This window comes from Hyla sarda, unplaced genomic scaffold (assembly GCF_029499605.1).
Source record: "Hyla sarda isolate aHylSar1 unplaced genomic scaffold, aHylSar1.hap1 scaffold_1525, whole genome shotgun sequence".
Taxonomy (NCBI): domain Eukaryota; kingdom Metazoa; phylum Chordata; class Amphibia; order Anura; family Hylidae; genus Hyla; species Hyla sarda.
Genome location: NW_026608160.1, coordinates 47,435 through 65,565, shown reverse-complemented (window position 1 = coordinate 65,565; position 18,131 = coordinate 47,435). Strand labels below are relative to the sequence as shown.

Sequence of the window (18,131 nt, the reverse complement as noted above, 5' to 3'; positions counted from 1 at the left end):
GACTGACATTCTGGCCTACTTTCAGCCGATGCGACTTGTCTGTCGCTGAACAGTCGCTTTTTATGTATTCAGCACCTATGTATAATGTTGTAAAAATGCTCTAGAAGCTAAAGTCGCAGAAATGTCACACATATTTGGCCTGCAACTTTCTGTGCGACAAATTCAGACAGGAAAAATCAGTATAAATCCTTAGAAAATTATCCCCCAGTGTCTCCATCTGCTGGCGGTATTGAATAAGCATTGCTGCACTGATGGGGTATGCATTAGACGAAAAAAAAGAAGAAAAAGAAGAATAATACGCCCAGAAAAGAGGCGAAAAGGAGAAAAACGTAAAAAAACGTGAAAAAAAAGTAAGAGGAAGAGAAGGGAAAAAAAGGTGGAAATGGGTTTAAAAGTGATTTCGGCGGAGAAATATATATATATATATATATATATATATATATATACGCGCACACACACACATATATATAAACGTATTCTCCGTTGAGATATTGCAGCCGCTGCTGTGTCCAGGCCCAGGAGCCTTAGCACTGTGCTGTGATGTCACTCAATACCACTGACATCACTAGGTGTAAACAACATCTCTCCTTTGCTGTGTATGTGACTATGGAGCTGTTTGGTGATGTCGTCTATTATGGCCTTCATAGAAGCAACAGGAGATTGTTGCATCCATCTAGAACCCTCAGAACTACAGTGCTATGATGTCACTCACTTCCACAGGCCTTGCAGAGTGTAAACAACAACAACCCAGCTTTGTTGTGTATGTAACCATAGGGATTGTGATGTCACCTAGAACCTTCACAGCAGCGACAGCTTTATGAGGAGCATCAGCACTGCTCTGCCTGAGCAGAACCATCACCGCCATAGGTTGTCAAATAACCCGGATTTAACCCACACAGGTAAGTCCAATGGGGTGCAGGCATGTCCTCTATGCTTACAGCTTCCCGTGGGTGTTGGTTTGATACCGTTTGGGGACAGCCAAGGAGGCATCTGCAGGCAACAAAGGTAGGTGTGTGCTTGTGTGTGTGTTTCCTATGCAGATCCTAAGCCCAGTGTCACATGCAAGTAGGAGGAGTAAGAAGGGTTCCTGGCAAATCCGGGTTATGGATTGCATTTAAAAAGGCCCCGTGGGAGTGCAATGGGCCCCTGTCTTGCTGCTTAGCAATAATGGTATGGGTTTAGGTTCTGCTGTGTGTACTGGTGGTTGACTGCCCCCCAGCCCAGAGTGTGCATGGAAAATTGTCTGGCAGCCTCCCTGACAGCAAGCAGTGATAGTGCCCATGAAGGGGACCTTGTTGGGCCCGCCCCTTTCACGGTTATCGCTTCTCGGCCTTTTGGCTAAGATCAAGTGTAGTATCTGTTCTTATCAGTTTAATATCTGATACGTCCCCTATCTGGGGACCATATATTAAATGGATTTTTGAGAACGGGGGCCGATTTCGAAGCTTGCTTCCGTCGCCCTATGCATTGACCCGATATGGCAGTATCTTCGGGTACAGTGCACCACCCCCTTACAGGGTTAAAAAGAAAGATTCCTACTTTCATTGCTACCTGCTTGCTGGCTAGCCAGCTAGCCAGCCCTGTGGGCCTTGCTGCTGCTGCTGCTGCTGCTGCAGCCAAAAAACAAAAGGTGGTGCTGCTGCTGCTTCTGCTGCTTCTGCTTGTGTCTGGCCGCTGTTGGAGCGTCCAGGCACAGGACTTCTGCTGCTGCTGACTAAATGGCCTCCTTAATTGGATCATTTGAGTAGCCAGCACACCTGTGCAGGTAGGGCATGACATGATAGGCAGCTGCCTTGATAGCGGGTGGGTGCTGAATGTTCCTAATTGACAAAATAAGATTAATGCTTATGAAGAAATATAAAATCTCATCCCTTCCCCAATATCGCGCCACACCCCTACCCCTTAATTCCCTGGTTGAACTTGATGGACATATGTCTTTTTTCGACCGTACTAACTATGTAACTATGTAACATAACATGGGGGGGTCTCCTGGCTGTTCACACAGGTGTGTCATTGCTGTACATTGACCATGCATTGCTTCTGTGGTATTGCAAAGGCAAAGACAAATGCTTCCAGCCATCCATTGCACTAATGGATTGGTCATCAGCTGGCTGTCTATGTCCCGCATCAATATAGACCAAAGTACAGAGGGTTAGGCTATGCTATAGTGCACCTACCTGATGCATCAGAAGGTGCGAGGCCCTTGCTAAATTCTGTGCACAGACTTTGAGATCTATGCTTTAGACTGTATCTAAACCTGCTCCAACATGGACTGACATTCTGGCCTACTTTCAGCCGATGCGACTTGTCTGTCGCTGAACAGTCGCTTTTTATGTATTCAGCACCTATGTATAATGTTGTAAAAATGCTCTAGAAGCTAAAGTCGCAGAAATGTCACACATATTTGGCCTGCAACTTTCTGTGCGACAAATTCAGACAGGAAAAATCAGTATAAATCCTTAGAAAATTATCCCCCAGTGTCTCCATCTGCTGGCGGTATTGAATAAGCATTGCTGCACTGATGGGGTATGCATTAGACGAAAAAAAAGAAGAAAAAGAAGAATAGTACGCCCAGAAAAGAGGCGAAAAGGAGAAAAACGTAAAAAAACGTGAAAAAAAAGTAAGAGGAAGAGAAGGGAAAAAAAGGTGGAAATGGGTTTAAAAGTGATTTCGGCGGAGAAATATATATATATATATATATATATATATATATATATATATATATATATACGCGCACACACACACATATATATAAACGTATTCTCCGTTGAGATATTGCAGCCGCTGCTGTGTCCAGGCCCAGGAGCCTTAGCACTGTGCTGTGATGTCACTCAATACCACTGACATCACTAGGTGTAAACAACATCTCTCCTTTGCTGTGTATGTGACTATGGAGCTGTTTGGTGATGTCGTCTATTATGGCCTTCATAGAAGCAACAGGAGATTGTTGCATCCATCTAGAACCCTCAGAACTACAGTGCTATGATGTCACTCACTTCCACAGGCCTTGCAGAGTGTAAACAACAACAACCCAGCTTTGTTGTGTATGTAACCATAGGGATTGTGATGTCACCTAGAACCTTCACAGCAGCGACAGCTTTATGAGGAGCATCAGCACTGCTCTGCCTGAGCAGAACCATCACCGCCATAGGTTGTCAAATAACCCGGATTTAACCCACACAGGTAAGTCCAATGGGGTGCAGGCATGTCCTCTATGCTTACAGCTTCCCGTGGGTGTTGGTTTGATACCGTTTGGGGACAGCCAAGGAGGCATCTGCAGGCAACAAAGGTAGGTGTGTGCTTGTGTGTGTGTTTCCTATGCAGATCCTAAGCCCAGTGTCACATGCAAGTAGGAGGAGTAAGAAGGGTTCCTGGCAAATCCGGGTTATGGATTGCATTTAAAAAGGCCCCGTGGGAGTGCAATGGGCCCCTGTCTTGCTGCTTAGCAATAATGGTATGGGTTTAGGTTCTGCTGTGTGTACTGGTGGTTGACTGCCCCCCAGCCCAGAGTGTGCATGGAAAATTGTCTGGCAGCCTCCCTGACAGCAAGCAGTGATAGTGCCCATGAAGGGGACCTTGTTGGGCCCGCCCCTTTCACGGTTATCGCTTCTCGGCCTTTTGGCTAAGATCAAGTGTAGTATCTGTTCTTATCAGTTTAATATCTGATACGTCCCCTATCTGGGGACCATATATTAAATGGATTTTTGAGAACGGGGGCCGATTTCGAAGCTTGCTTCCGTCGCCCTATGCATTGACCCGATATGGCAGTATCTTCGGGTACAGTGCACCACCCCCTTACAGGGTTAAAAAGAAAGATTCCTACTTTCATTGCTACCTGCTTGCTGGCTAGCCAGCTAGCCAGCCCTGTGGGCCTTGCTGCTGCTGCTGCTGCTGCTGCTGCAGCCAAAAAACAAAAGGTGGTGCTGCTGCTGCTTCTGCTGCTTCTGCTTGTGTCTGGCCGCTGTTGGAGCGTCCAGGCACAGGACTTCTGCTGCTGCTGACTAAATGGCCTCCTTAATTGGATCATTTGAGTAGCCAGCACACCTGTGCAGGTAGGGCATGACATGATAGGCAGCTGCCTTGATAGCGGGTGGGTGCTGAATGTTCCTAATTGACAAAATAAGATTAATGCTTATGAAGAAATATAAAATCTCATCCCTTCCCCAATATCGCGCCACACCCCTACCCCTTAATTCCCTGGTTGAACTTGATGGACATATGTCTTTTTTCGACCGTACTAACTATGTAACTATGTAACATAACATGGGGGGGTCTCCTGGCTGTTCACACAGGTGTGTCATTGCTGTACATTGACCATGCATTGCTTCTGTGGTATTGCAAAGGCAAAGACAAATGCTTCCAGCCATCCATTGCACTAATGGATTGGTCATCAGCTGGCTGTCTATGTCCCGCATCAATATAGACCAAAGTACAGAGGGTTAGGCTATGCTATAGTGCACCTACCTGATGCATCAGAAGGTGCGAGGCCCTTGCTAAATTCTGTGCACAGACTTTGAGATCTATGCTTTAGACTGTATCTAAACCTGCTCCAACATGGACTGACATTCTGGCCTACTTTCAGCCGATGCGACTTGTCTGTCGCTGAACAGTCGCTTTTTATGTATTCAGCACCTATGTATAATGTTGTAAAAATGCTCTAGAAGCTAAAGTCGCAGAAATGTCACACATATTTGGCCTGCAACTTTCTGTGCGACAAATTCAGACAGGAAAAATCAGTATAAATCCTTAGAAAATTATCCCCCAGTGTCTCCATCTGCTGGCGGTATTGAATAAGCATTGCTGCACTGATGGGGTATGCATTAGACGAAAAAAAAGAAGAAAAAGAAGAATAATACGCCCAGAAAAGAGGCGAAAAGGAGAAAAACGTAAAAAAACGTGAAAAAAAAGTAAGAGGAAGAGAAGGGAAAAAAAGGTGGAAATGGGTTTAAAAGTGATTTCGGCGGAGAAATATATATATATATATATATATATATATATATATATATATATACGCGCACACACACACATATATATAAACGTATTCTCCGTTGAGATATTGCAGCCGCTGCTGTGTCCAGGCCCAGGAGCCTTAGCACTGTGCTGTGATGTCACTCAATACCACTGACATCACTAGGTGTAAACAACATCTCTCCTTTGCTGTGTATGTGACTATGGAGCTGTTTGGTGATGTCGTCTATTATGGCCTTCATAGAAGCAACAGGAGATTGTTGCATCCATCTAGAACCCTCAGAACTACAGTGCTATGATGTCACTCACTTCCACAGGCCTTGCAGAGTGTAAACAACAACAACCCAGCTTTGTTGTGTATGTAACCATAGGGATTGTGATGTCACCTAGAACCTTCACAGCAGCGACAGCTTTATGAGGAGCATCAGCACTGCTCTGCCTGAGCAGAACCATCACCGCCATAGGTTGTCAAATAACCCGGATTTAACCCACACAGGTAAGTCCAATGGGGTGCAGGCATGTCCTCTATGCTTACAGCTTCCCGTGGGTGTTGGTTTGATACCGTTTGGGGACAGCCAAGGAGGCATCTGCAGGCAACAAAGGTAGGTGTGTGCTTGTGTGTGTGTTTCCTATGCAGATCCTAAGCCCAGTGTCACATGCAAGTAGGAGGAGTAAGAAGGGTTCCTGGCAAATCCGGGTTATGGATTGCATTTAAAAAGGCCCCGTGGGAGTGCAATGGGCCCCTGTCTTGCTGCTTAGCAATAATGGTATGGGTTTAGGTTCTGCTGTGTGTACTGGTGGTTGACTGCCCCCCAGCCCAGAGTGTGCATGGAAAATTGTCTGGCAGCCTCCCTGACAGCAAGCAGTGATAGTGCCCATGAAGGGGACCTTGTTGGGCCCGCCCCTTTCACGGTTATCGCTTCTCGGCCTTTTGGCTAAGATCAAGTGTAGTATCTGTTCTTATCAGTTTAATATCTGATACGTCCCCTATCTGGGGACCATATATTAAATGGATTTTTGAGAACGGGGGCCGATTTCGAAGCTTGCTTCCGTCGCCCTATGCATTGACCCGATATGGCAGTATCTTCGGGTACAGTGCACCACCCCCTTACAGGGTTAAAAAGAAAGATTCCTACTTTCATTGCTACCTGCTTGCTGGCTAGCCAGCTAGCCAGCCCTGTGGGCCTTGCTGCTGCTGCTGCTGCTGCTGCAGCCAAAAAACAAAAGGTGGTGCTGCTGCTGCTTCTGCTGCTTCTGCTTGTGTCTGGCCGCTGTTGGAGCGTCCAGGCACAGGACTTCTGCTGCTGCTGACTAAATGGCCTCCTTAATTGGATCATTTGAGTAGCCAGCACACCTGTGCAGGTAGGGCATGACATGATAGGCAGCTGCCTTGATAGCGGGTGGGTGCTGAATGTTCCTAATTGACAAAATAAGATTAATGCTTATGAAGAAATATAAAATCTCATCCCTTCCCCAATATCGCGCCACACCCCTACCCCTTAATTCCCTGGTTGAACTTGATGGACATATGTCTTTTTTCGACCGTACTAACTATGTAACTATGTAACATAACATGGGGGGGTCTCCTGGCTGTTCACACAGGTGTGTCATTGCTGTACATTGACCATGCATTGCTTCTGTGGTATTGCAAAGGCAAAGACAAATGCTTCCAGCCATCCATTGCACTAATGGATTGGTCATCAGCTGGCTGTCTATGTCCCGCATCAATATAGACCAAAGTACAGAGGGTTAGGCTATGCTATAGTGCACCTACCTGATGCATCAGAAGGTGCGAGGCCCTTGCTAAATTCTGTGCACAGACTTTGAGATCTATGCTTTAGACTGTATCTAAACCTGCTCCAACATGGACTGACATTCTGGCCTACTTTCAGCTGATGCGACTTGTCTGTCGCTGAACAGTCGCTTTTTATGTATTCAGCACCTATGTATAATGTTGTAAAAATGCTCTAGAAGCTAAAGTCGCAGAAATGTCACACATATTTGGCCTGCAACTTTCTGTGCGACAAATTCAGACAGGAAAATCAGTATAAATCCTTAGAAAATTATCCCCCAGTGTCTCCATCTGCTGGCGGTATTGAATAAGCATTGCTGCACTGATGGGGTATGCATTAGACGAAAAAAAAGAAGAAAAAGAAGAATAATACGCCCAGAAAAGAGGCGAAAAGGAGAAAAACGTAAAAAAACGTGAAAAAAAAGTAAGAGGAAGAGAAGGGAAAAAAAGGTGGAAATGGGTTTAAAAGTGATTTCGGCGGAGAAATATATATATATATATATATATATATATATATATATATATATATATACGCGCACACACACACATATATATAAACGTATTCTCCGTTGAGATATTGCAGCCGCTGCTGTGTCCAGGCCCAGGAGCCTTAGCACTGTGCTGTGATGTCACTCAATACCACTGACATCACTAGGTGTAAACAACATCTCTCCTTTGCTGTGTATGTGACTATGGAGCTGTTTGGTGATGTCGTCTATTATGGCCTTCATAGAAGCAACAGGAGATTGTTGCATCCATCTAGAACCCTCAGAACTACAGTGCTATGATGTCACTCACTTCCACAGGCCTTGCAGAGTGTAAACAACAACAACCCAGCTTTGTTGTGTATGTAACCATAGGGATTGTGATGTCACCTAGAACCTTCACAGCAGCGACAGCTTTATGAGGAGCATCAGCACTGCTCTGCCTGAGCAGAACCATCACCGCCATAGGTTGTCAAATAACCCGGATTTAACCCACACAGGTAAGTCCAATGGGGTGCAGGCATGTCCTCTATGCTTACAGCTTCCCGTGGGTGTTGGTTTGATACCGTTTGGGGACAGCCAAGGAGGCATCTGCAGGCAACAAAGGTAGGTGTGTGCTTGTGTGTGTGTTTCCTATGCAGATCCTAAGCCCAGTGTCACATGCAAGTAGGAGGAGTAAGAAGGGTTCCTGGCAAATCCGGGTTATGGATTGCATTTAAAAAGGCCCCGTGGGAGTGCAATGGGCCCCTGTCTTGCTGCTTAGCAATAATGGTATGGGTTTAGGTTCTGCTGTGTGTACTGGTGGTTGACTGCCCCCCAGCCCAGAGTGTGCATGGAAAATTGTCTGGCAGCCTCCCTGACAGCAAGCAGTGATAGTGCCCATGAAGGGGACCTTGTTGGGCCCGCCCCTTTCACGGTTATCGCTTCTCGGCCTTTTGGCTAAGATCAAGTGTAGTATCTGTTCTTATCAGTTTAATATCTGATACGTCCCCTATCTGGGGACCATATATTAAATGGATTTTTGAGAACGGGGGCCGATTTCGAAGCTTGCTTCCGTCGCCCTATGCATTGACCCGATATGGCAGTATCTTCGGGTACAGTGCACCACCCCCTTACAGGGTTAAAAAGAAAGATTCCTACTTTCACTTGCTACCTGCTTGCTGGCTAGCCAGCTAGCCAGCCCTGTGGGCCTTGCTGCTGCTGCTGCTGCTGCTGCAGCCAAAAAACAAAAGGTGGTGCTGCTGCTGCTTCTGCTGCTTCTGCTTGTGTCTGGCCGCTGTTGGAGCGTCCAGGCACAGGACTTCTGCTGCTGCTGACTAAATGGCCTCCTTAATTGGATCATTTGAGTAGCCAGCACACCTGTGCAGGTAGGGCATGACATGATAGGCAGCTGCCTTGATAGCGGGTGGGTGCTGAATGTTCCTAATTGACAAAATAAGATTAATGCTTATGAAGAAATATAAAATCTCATCCCTTCCCCAATATCGCGCCACACCCCTACCCCTTAATTCCCTGGTTGAACTTGATGGACATATGTCTTTTTTCGACCGTACTAACTATGTAACTATGTAACATAACATGGGGGGGTCTCCTGGCTGTTCACACAGGTGTGTCATTGCTGTACATTGACCATGCATTGCTTCTGTGGTATTGCAAAGGCAAAGACAAATGCTTCCAGCCATCCATTGCACTAATGGATTGGTCATCAGCTGGCTGTCTATGTCCCGCATCAATATAGACCAAAGTACAGAGGGTTAGGCTATGCTATAGTGCACCTACCTGATGCATCAGAAGGTGCGAGGCCCTTGCTAAATTCTGTGCACAGACTTTGAGATCTATGCTTTAGACTGTATCTAAACCTGCTCCAACATGGACTGACATTCTGGCCTACTTTCAGCCGATGCGACTTGTCTGTCGCTGAACAGTCGCTTTTTATGTATTCAGCACCTATGTATAATGTTGTAAAAATGCTCTAGAAGCTAAAGTCGCAGAAATGTCACACATATTTGGCCTGCAACTTTCTGTGCGACAAATTCAGACAGGAAAAATCAGTATAAATCCTTAGAAAATTATCCCCCAGTGTCTCCATCTGCTGGCGGTATTGAATAAGCATTGCTGCACTGATGGGGTATGCATTAGACGAAAAAAAAGAAGAAAAAGAAGAATAATACGCCCAGAAAAGAGGCGAAAAGGAGAAAAACGTAAAAAAACGTGAAAAAAAAGTAAGAGGAAGAGAAGGGAAAAAAAGGTGGAAATGGGTTTAAAAGTGATTTCGGCGGAGAAATATATATATATATATATATATATATATATATATATATACGCGCACACACACACATATATATAAACGTATTCTCCGTTGAGATATTGCAGCCGCTGCTGTGTCCAGGCCCAGGAGCCTTAGCACTGTGCTGTGATGTCACTCAATACCACTGACATCACTAGGTGTAAACAACATCTCTCCTTTGCTGTGTATGTGACTATGGAGCTGTTTGGTGATGTCGTCTATTATGGCCTTCATAGAAGCAACAGGAGATTGTTGCATCCATCTAGAACCCTCAGAACTACAGTGCTATGATGTCACTCACTTCCACAGGCCTTGCAGAGTGTAAACAACAACAACCCAGCTTTGTTGTGTATGTAACCATAGGGATTGTGATGTCACCTAGAACCTTCACAGCAGCGACAGCTTTATGAGGAGCATCAGCACTGCTCTGCCTGAGCAGAACCATCACCGCCATAGGTTGTCAAATAACCCGGATTTAACCCACACAGGTAAGTCCAATGGGGTGCAGGCATGTCCTCTATGCTTACAGCTTCCCGTGGGTGTTGGTTTGATACCGTTTGGGGACAGCCAAGGAGGCATCTGCAGGCAACAAAGGTAGGTGTGTGCTTGTGTGTGTGTTTCCTATGCAGATCCTAAGCCCAGTGTCACATGCAAGTAGGAGGAGTAAGAAGGGTTCCTGGCAAATCCGGGTTATGGATTGCATTTAAAAAGGCCCCGTGGGAGTGCAATGGGCCCCTGTCTTGCTGCTTAGCAATAATGGTATGGGTTTAGGTTCTGCTGTGTGTACTGGTGGTTGACTGCCCCCCAGCCCAGAGTGTGCATGGAAAATTGTCTGGCAGCCTCCCTGACAGCAAGCAGTGATAGTGCCCATGAAGGGGACCTTGTTGGGCCCGCCCCTTTCACGGTTATCGCTTCTCGGCCTTTTGGCTAAGATCAAGTGTAGTATCTGTTCTTATCAGTTTAATATCTGATACGTCCCCTATCTGGGGACCATATATTAAATGGATTTTTGAGAACGGGGGCCGATTTCGAAGCTTGCTTCCGTCGCCCTATGCATTGACCCGATATGGCAGTATCTTCGGGTACAGTGCACCACCCCCTTACAGGGTTAAAAAGAAAGATTCCTACTTTCATTGCTACCTGCTTGCTGGCTAGCCAGCTAGCCAGCCCTGTGGGCCTTGCTGCTGCTGCTGCTGCTGCTGCAGCCAAAAAACAAAAGGTGGTGCTGCTGCTGCTTCTGCTGCTTCTGCTTGTGTCTGGCCGCTGTTGGAGCGTCCAGGCACAGGACTTCTGCTGCTGCTGACTAAATGGCCTCCTTAATTGGATCATTTGAGTAGCCAGCACACCTGTGCAGGTAGGGCATGACATGATAGGCAGCTGCCTTGATAGCGGGTGGGTGCTGAATGTTCCTAATTGACAAAATAAGATTAATGCTTATGAAGAAATATAAAATCTCATCCCTTCCCCAATATCGCGCCACACCCCTACCCCTTAATTCCCTGGTTGAACTTGATGGACATATGTCTTTTTTCGACCGTACTAACTATGTAACTATGTAACATAACATGGGGGGGTCTCCTGGCTGTTCACACAGGTGTGTCATTGCTGTACATTGACCATGCATTGCTTCTGTGGTATTGCAAAGGCAAAGACAAATGCTTCCAGCCATCCATTGCACTAATGGATTGGTCATCAGCTGGCTGTCTATGTCCCGCATCAATATAGACCAAAGTACAGAGGGTTAGGCTATGCTATAGTGCACCTACCTGATGCATCAGAAGGTGCGAGGCCCTTGCTAAATTCTGTGCACAGACTTTGAGATCTATGCTTTAGACTGTATCTAAACCTGCTCCAACATGGACTGACATTCTGGCCTACTTTCAGCCGATGCGACTTGTCTGTCGCTGAACAGTCGCTTTTTATGTATTCAGCACCTATGTATAATGTTGTAAAAATGCTCTAGAAGCTAAAGTCGCAGAAATGTCACACATATTTGGCCTGCAACTTTCTGTGCGACAAATTCAGACAGGAAAAATCAGTATAAATCCTTAGAAAATTATCCCCCAGTGTCTCCATCTGCTGGCGGTATTGAATAAGCATTGCTGCACTGATGGGGTATGCATTAGACGAAAAAAAAGAAGAAAAAGAAGAATAATACGCCCAGAAAAGAGGCGAAAAGGAGAAAAACGTAAAAAAACGTGAAAAAAAAGTAAGAGGAAGAGAAGGGAAAAAAAGGTGGAAATGGGTTTAAAAGTGATTTCGGCGGAGAAATATATATATATATATATATATATATATATATATATATATATATACGCGCACACACACACATATATATAAACGTATTCTCCGTTGAGATATTGCAGCCGCTGCTGTGTCCAGGCCCAGGAGCCTTAGCACTGTGCTGTGATGTCACTCAATACCACTGACATCACTAGGTGTAAACAACATCTCTCCTTTGCTGTGTATGTGACTATGGAGCTGTTTGGTGATGTCGTCTATTATGGCCTTCATAGAAGCAACAGGAGATTGTTGCATCCATCTAGAACCCTCAGAACTACAGTGCTATGATGTCACTCACTTCCACAGGCCTTGCAGAGTGTAAACAACAACAACCCAGCTTTGTTGTGTATGTAACCATAGGGATTGTGATGTCACCTAGAACCTTCACAGCAGCGACAGCTTTATGAGGAGCATCAGCACTGCTCTGCCTGAGCAGAACCATCACCGCCATAGGTTGTCAAATAACCCGGATTTAACCCACACAGGTAAGTCCAATGGGGTGCAGGCATGTCCTCTATGCTTACAGCTTCCCGTGGGTGTTGGTTTGATACCGTTTGGGGACAGCCAAGGAGGCATCTGCAGGCAACAAAGGTAGGTGTGTGCTTGTGTGTGTGTTTCCTATGCAGATCCTAAGCCCAGTGTCACATGCAAGTAGGAGGAGTAAGAAGGGTTCCTGGCAAATCCGGGTTATGGATTGCATTTAAAAAGGCCCCGTGGGAGTGCAATGGGCCCCTGTCTTGCTGCTTAGCAATAATGGTATGGGTTTAGGTTCTGCTGTGTGTACTGGTGGTTGACTGCCCCCCAGCCCAGAGTGTGCATGGAAAATTGTCTGGCAGCCTCCCTGACAGCAAGCAGTGATAGTGCCCATGAAGGGGACCTTGTTGGGCCCGCCCCTTTCACGGTTATCGCTTCTCGGCCTTTTGGCTAAGATCAAGTGTAGTATCTGTTCTTATCAGTTTAATATCTGATACGTCCCCTATCTGGGGACCATATATTAAATGGATTTTTGAGAACGGGGGCCGATTTCGAAGCTTGCTTCCGTCGCCCTATGCATTGACCCGATATGGCAGTATCTTCGGGTACAGTGCACCACCCCCTTACAGGGTTAAAAAGAAAGATTCCTACTTTCATTGCTACCTGCTTGCTGGCTAGCCAGCTAGCCAGCCCTGTGGGCCTTGCTGCTGCTGCTGCTGCTGCTGCAGCCAAAAACAAAAGGTGGTGCTGCTGCTTGCTTCTGCTGCTTCTGCTTGTGTCTGGCCGCTGTTGGAGCGTCCAGGCACAGGACTTCTGCTGCTGCTGACTAAATGGCCTCCTTAATTGGATCATTTGAGTAGCCAGCACACCTGTGCAGGTAGGGCATGACATGATAGGCAGCTGCCTTGATAGCGGGTGGGTGCTGAATGTTCCTAATTGACAAAATAAGATTAATGCTTATGAAGAAATATAAAATCTCATCCCTTCCCCAATATCGCGCCACACCCCTACCCCTTAATTCCCTGGTTGAACTTGATGGACATATGTCTTTTTTCGACCGTACTAACTATGTAACTATGTAACATAACATGGGGGGTCTCCTGGCTGTTCACACAGGTGTGTCATTGCTGTACATTGACCATGCATTGCTTCTGTGGTATTGCAAAGGCAAAGACAAATGCTTCCAGCCATCCATTGCACTAATGGATTGGTCATCAGCTGGCTGTCTATGTCCCGCATCAATATAGACCAAAGTACAGAGGGTTAGGCTATGCTATAGTGCACCTACCTGATGCATCAGAAGGTGCGAGCCCTTGCTAAATTCTGTGCACAGACTTTGAGATCTATGCTTTAGACTGTATCTAAACCCTGCTCCAACATGGACTGACATTCTGGCCTACTTTCAGCCGATGCGACTTGTCTGTCGCTGAACAGTCCGCTTTTTATGTATTCAGCACCTATGTATAATGTTGTAAAAATGCTCTAGAAGCTAAAGTCGCAGAAATGTCACACATATTTGGCCTGCAACTTTCTGTGCGACAAATTCAGACAGGAAAAATCAGTATAAATCCTTAGAAAATTATCCCCCAGTGTCTCCATCTGCTGGCGGTATTGAATAAGCATTGCTGCACTGATGGGGTATGCATTAGACGAAAAAAAAGAAGAAAAAGAAGAATAATACGCCCAGAAAAGAGGCGAAAAGGAGAAAAACGTAAAAAAACGTGAAAAAAAAGTAAGAGGAAGAGAAGGGAAAAAAAGGTGAAATGGGTTTAAAAGTGATTTCGCGGAGAAATATATATATTATATATATATATATATATATATATATATATATATATACGCGCACACACAACACATATATATAAACGTATTCTCCGTTGAGATATTGCAGCCGCTGCTGTGTCCAGGCCCAGGAGCCTTAGCACTGTGCTGTGATGTCACTCAATACCACTGACATCACTAGGTGTAAACAACATCTCTCCTTTGCTGTGTATGTGACTATGGAGCTGTTTGGTGATGTCGTCTATTATGGCCTTCATAGAAGCAACAGGAGATTGTTGCATCCATCTAGAACCCTCAGAACTACAGTGCTATGATGTCACTCACTTCCACAGGCCTTGCAGAGTGTAAACAACAACAACCCAGCTTTGTTGTGTATGTAACCATAGGGATTGTGATGTCACCTAGAACCTTCACAGCAGCGACAGCTTTATGAGGAGCATCAGCACTGCTCTGCCTGAGCAGAACCATCACCGCCATAGGTTGTCAAATAACCCGGATTTAACCCCACACAGGTAAGTCCAATGGGGTGCAGGCATGTCCTCTATGCTTACAGCTTCCCGTGGGTGTTGGTTTGATACCGTTTGGGGACAGCCAAGGAGGCATCTGCAGGCAACAAAGGTAGGTGTGTGCTTGTGTGTGTGTTTCCTATGCAGATCCTAAGCCCAGTGTCACATGCAAGTAGGAGGAGTAAGAAGGTTCCTGCAAATCCGGTTATGGATTGCATTTAAAAAGGCCCCGTGGGAGTGCAATGGGCCCCTGTCTTGCTGCTTAGCAATAATGGTATGGTTTAGGTTCTGCTGTGTGTACTGGTGGTTGACTGCCCCCCAGCCAGAGTGTGCATGAAAATTGTCTGGCAGCCTCCCTGACAGCAAGCAGTGATAGTGCCCATGAAGGGGGGACCTTGTTGGGCCCGCCCCTTTCACGGTTATCGCTTCTCGGCCTTTTGGCTAAGATCAAGTGTAGTATCTGTTCTTATCAGTTTAATATCTGATACGTCCCCTATCTGGGGACCATATATTAAATGGATTTTTGAGAACGGGGGCCGATTTCGAAGCTTGCTTCCGTCGCCCTATGCATTGACCCGATATGCAGTATCTTCGGGTACAGTGCACCACCCCCTTACAGGGTTAAAAAGAAAGATTCCTACTTTCATTGCTACCTGCTTGCTGGCTAGCCAGCTAGCCAGCCCTGTGGGCCTTGCTGCTGCTGCTGCTGCTGCTGCAGCCAAAAAACAAAAGGTGGTGCTGCTGCTGCTTCTGCTGCTTCTGCTTGTGTCTGGCCGCTGTTGGAGCGTCCAGGCACAGGACTTCTGAGCTGCTGACTAAATGGCCTCCTTAATTGGATCATTTGAGTAGCCAGCACACCTGTGCAGGTAGGGCATGACATGATAGGCAGCTGCCTTGATAGCGGGGTGGGTGCTGAATGTTCCTAATTGACAAAATAAGATTAATGCTTATGAAGAAATATAAAATCTCATCCCTTCCCCAATATCGCGCCACACCCCTACCCTTAATTCCCTGGTTGAACTTGATGGACATATGTCTTTTTTCGACCGTACTAACTATGTAACTATGTAACATAACATGGGGGGGTCTCCTGGCTGTTCACACAGGTGTGTCATTGCTGTACATTGACCATTGCATTGCTTCTGTGGTATTGCAAAGGCAAAGACAATGCTTCCAGCCATCCATTGCACTAATGGATTGGTCATCAGCTTGCTGTCTATGTCCCGCATCAATATAGACCAAAGTACAGAGGGTTAGGCTATGCTATAGTGCACCTACCTGATGCTCAGAAGGTGCGAGGCCCTTGCTAAATTCTGTGCACAGACTTTGAGATCTATGCTTTAGACTGTATCTAAACCTGCTCCAACATGGACTGACATTCTGGCCTACTTTCAGCCGATGCGACTTGTCTGTCGCTGAACAGTCGCTTTTTATGTATTCAGCACCTATGTATAATGTTGTAAAAATGCTCTAGAAGCTAAAGTCGCAGAAATGTCACACATATTTGGCCTGCAACTTTCTGTGCGACAATTCAGACAGGAAAAATCAGTATAAATCCTTAGAAAATTATCCCCCAGTGTCTCCATCTGCTGGCGGTATTGAATAAGCATTGCTGCACTGATGGGGTATGCATTAGACGAAAAAAAAGAAGAAAAAGAAGAATAATACGCCAGAAAAGAGGCGAAAAGGAGAAAAACGTAAAAAAACGTGAAAAAAAAGTAAGAGGAAGAGAAGGGAAAAAAAGGTGGAAATGGGTTTAAAAGTGATTTCGGCGGAGAAATATATATATATATATATATATATATATATATATATATATACGCGCACACACACACATATATATATAAACGTATTCTCCGTTGAGATATTGCAGCCGCTGCTGTGTCCAGGCCCAGGAGCCTTAGCACTGTGCTGTGATGTCACTCAATACCACTGACATCACTAGGTGTAAAACAACATCTCTCCTTTGCTGTGTATGTGACTATGGAGCTGGTTTGGTGATGTCGTCTATTATGGCCTTCATAGAAGCAACAGGAGATTGTTGCATCCATCTAGAACCCTCAGAACTACAGTGCTATGATGTCACTCACTTCCACAGGCCTTGCAGAGTGTAAACAACAACAACCCAGCTTTGTTGTGTATGTAACCATAGGGATTGTGATGTCACCTAGAACCTTCACAGCAGCGACAGCTTTATGAGGAGCATCAGCACTGCTCTGCCTGAGCAGAACCATCACCGCCATAGGTTGTCAAATAACCCGGATTTAACCCACACAGGTAAGTCCAATGGGGTGCAGGCATGTCCTCTATGCTTACAGCTTCCCGTGGGTGTTGGTTTGATACCGTTTGGGGACAGCCAAGGAGGCATCTGCAGGCAACAAAGGTAGGTGTGTGCTTGTGTGTGTGTTTCCTATGCAGATCCTAAGCCCAGTGTCACATGCAAGTAGGAGGAGTAAGAAGGGTTCCTGGCAAATCCGGGTTATGGATTGCATTTAAAAAGGCCCCGTGGGAGTGCAATGGGCCCCTGTCTTGCTGCTTAGCAATAATGGTATGGGTTTAGGTTCTGCTGTGTGTACTGGTGGTTGACTGCCCCCCAGCCCAGAGTGTGCATGGAAAATTGTCTGGCAGCCTCCCTGACAGCAAGCAGTGATAGTGCCCATGAAGGGGACCTTGTTGGGCCCGCCCCTTTCACGGTTATCGCTTCTCGGCCTTTTGGCTAAGATCAAGTGTAGTATCTGTTCTTATCAGTTTAATATCTGATACGTCCCCTATCTGGGGACCATATATTAAATGGATTTTTGAGAACGGGGGCCGATTTCGAAGCTTGCTTCCGTCGCCCTATGCATTGACCCGATATGGCAGTATCTTCGGGTACAGTGCACCACCCCCTTACAGGGTTAAAAAGAAAGATTCCTACTTTCATTGCTACCTGCTTGCTGGCTAGCCAGCTAGCCAGCCCTGTGGGCCTTGCTGCTGCTGCTGCTGCTGCTGCTGCAGCCAAAAAACAAAAGGTGGTGCTGCTGCTGCTTCTGCTGCTTCTGCTTGTGTCTGGCCGCTGTTGGAGCGTCCAGGCACAGGACTTCTGCTGCTGCTGACTAAATGGCCTCCTTAATTGGATCATTTGAGTAGCCAGCACACCTGTGCAGGTAGGGCATGACATGATAGGCAGCTGCCTTGATAGCGGGTGGGTGCTGAATGTTCCTAATTGACAAAATAAGATTAATGCTTATGAAGAAATATAAAATCTCATCCCTTCCCCAATATCGCGCCACACCCCTACCCCTTAATTCCCTGGTTGAACTTGATGGACATATGTCTTTTTTCGACCGTACTAACTATGTAACTATGTAACATAACATGGGGGGGTCTCCTGGCTGTTCACACAGGTGTGTCATTGCTGTACATTGACCATGCATTGCTTCTGTGGTATTGCAAAGGCAAAGACAAATGCTTCCAGCCATCCATTGCACTAATGGATTGGTCATCAGCTGGCTGTCTATGTCCCGCATCAATATAGACCAAAGTACAGAGGGTTAGGCTATGCTATAGTGCAC

At 46.0% G+C, this 18,131-nt stretch overlaps 8 non-coding genes across 8 annotated transcripts; all 8 read left to right on the top strand.

The window, feature by feature from the left end:
• The first annotated feature begins 1,318 nt into the window (after positions 1-1,318).
• Positions 1,319-1,509, top strand: LOC130309325 (U2 spliceosomal RNA). The gene has a single exon (XR_008858004.1). It is a non-coding gene; the product is annotated as a U2 spliceosomal RNA (small nuclear RNA).
• Positions 1,510-3,602: 2,093 nt separating this feature from the next.
• On the top strand, positions 3,603-3,793 carry LOC130309323 (U2 spliceosomal RNA). Its single transcript, XR_008858003.1, has one exon. It is a non-coding gene; the product is annotated as a U2 spliceosomal RNA (small nuclear RNA).
• Positions 3,794-5,883: 2,090 nt separating this feature from the next.
• Positions 5,884-6,074, top strand: LOC130309322 (U2 spliceosomal RNA). The gene has a single exon (XR_008858002.1). It is a non-coding gene; the product is annotated as a U2 spliceosomal RNA (small nuclear RNA).
• A 2,090-nt stretch (positions 6,075-8,164) lies between these two features.
• Positions 8,165-8,355, top strand: LOC130309321 (U2 spliceosomal RNA). The gene has a single exon (XR_008858001.1). It is a non-coding gene; the product is annotated as a U2 spliceosomal RNA (small nuclear RNA).
• A 2,084-nt stretch (positions 8,356-10,439) lies between these two features.
• LOC130309320 (U2 spliceosomal RNA) lies at positions 10,440-10,630 on the top strand. Its single transcript, XR_008858000.1, has one exon. It is a non-coding gene; the product is annotated as a U2 spliceosomal RNA (small nuclear RNA).
• Positions 10,631-12,719: 2,089 nt separating this feature from the next.
• On the top strand, positions 12,720-12,910 carry LOC130309319 (U2 spliceosomal RNA). The gene has a single exon (XR_008857999.1). It is a non-coding gene; the product is annotated as a U2 spliceosomal RNA (small nuclear RNA).
• Positions 12,911-14,998: 2,088 nt separating this feature from the next.
• On the top strand, positions 14,999-15,188 carry LOC130309336 (U2 spliceosomal RNA). The gene has a single exon (XR_008858015.1). It is a non-coding gene; the product is annotated as a U2 spliceosomal RNA (small nuclear RNA).
• Positions 15,189-17,273: 2,085 nt separating this feature from the next.
• LOC130309318 (U2 spliceosomal RNA) lies at positions 17,274-17,464 on the top strand. Its single transcript, XR_008857998.1, has one exon. It is a non-coding gene; the product is annotated as a U2 spliceosomal RNA (small nuclear RNA).
• Positions 17,465-18,131: the final 667 nt, after the last annotated feature.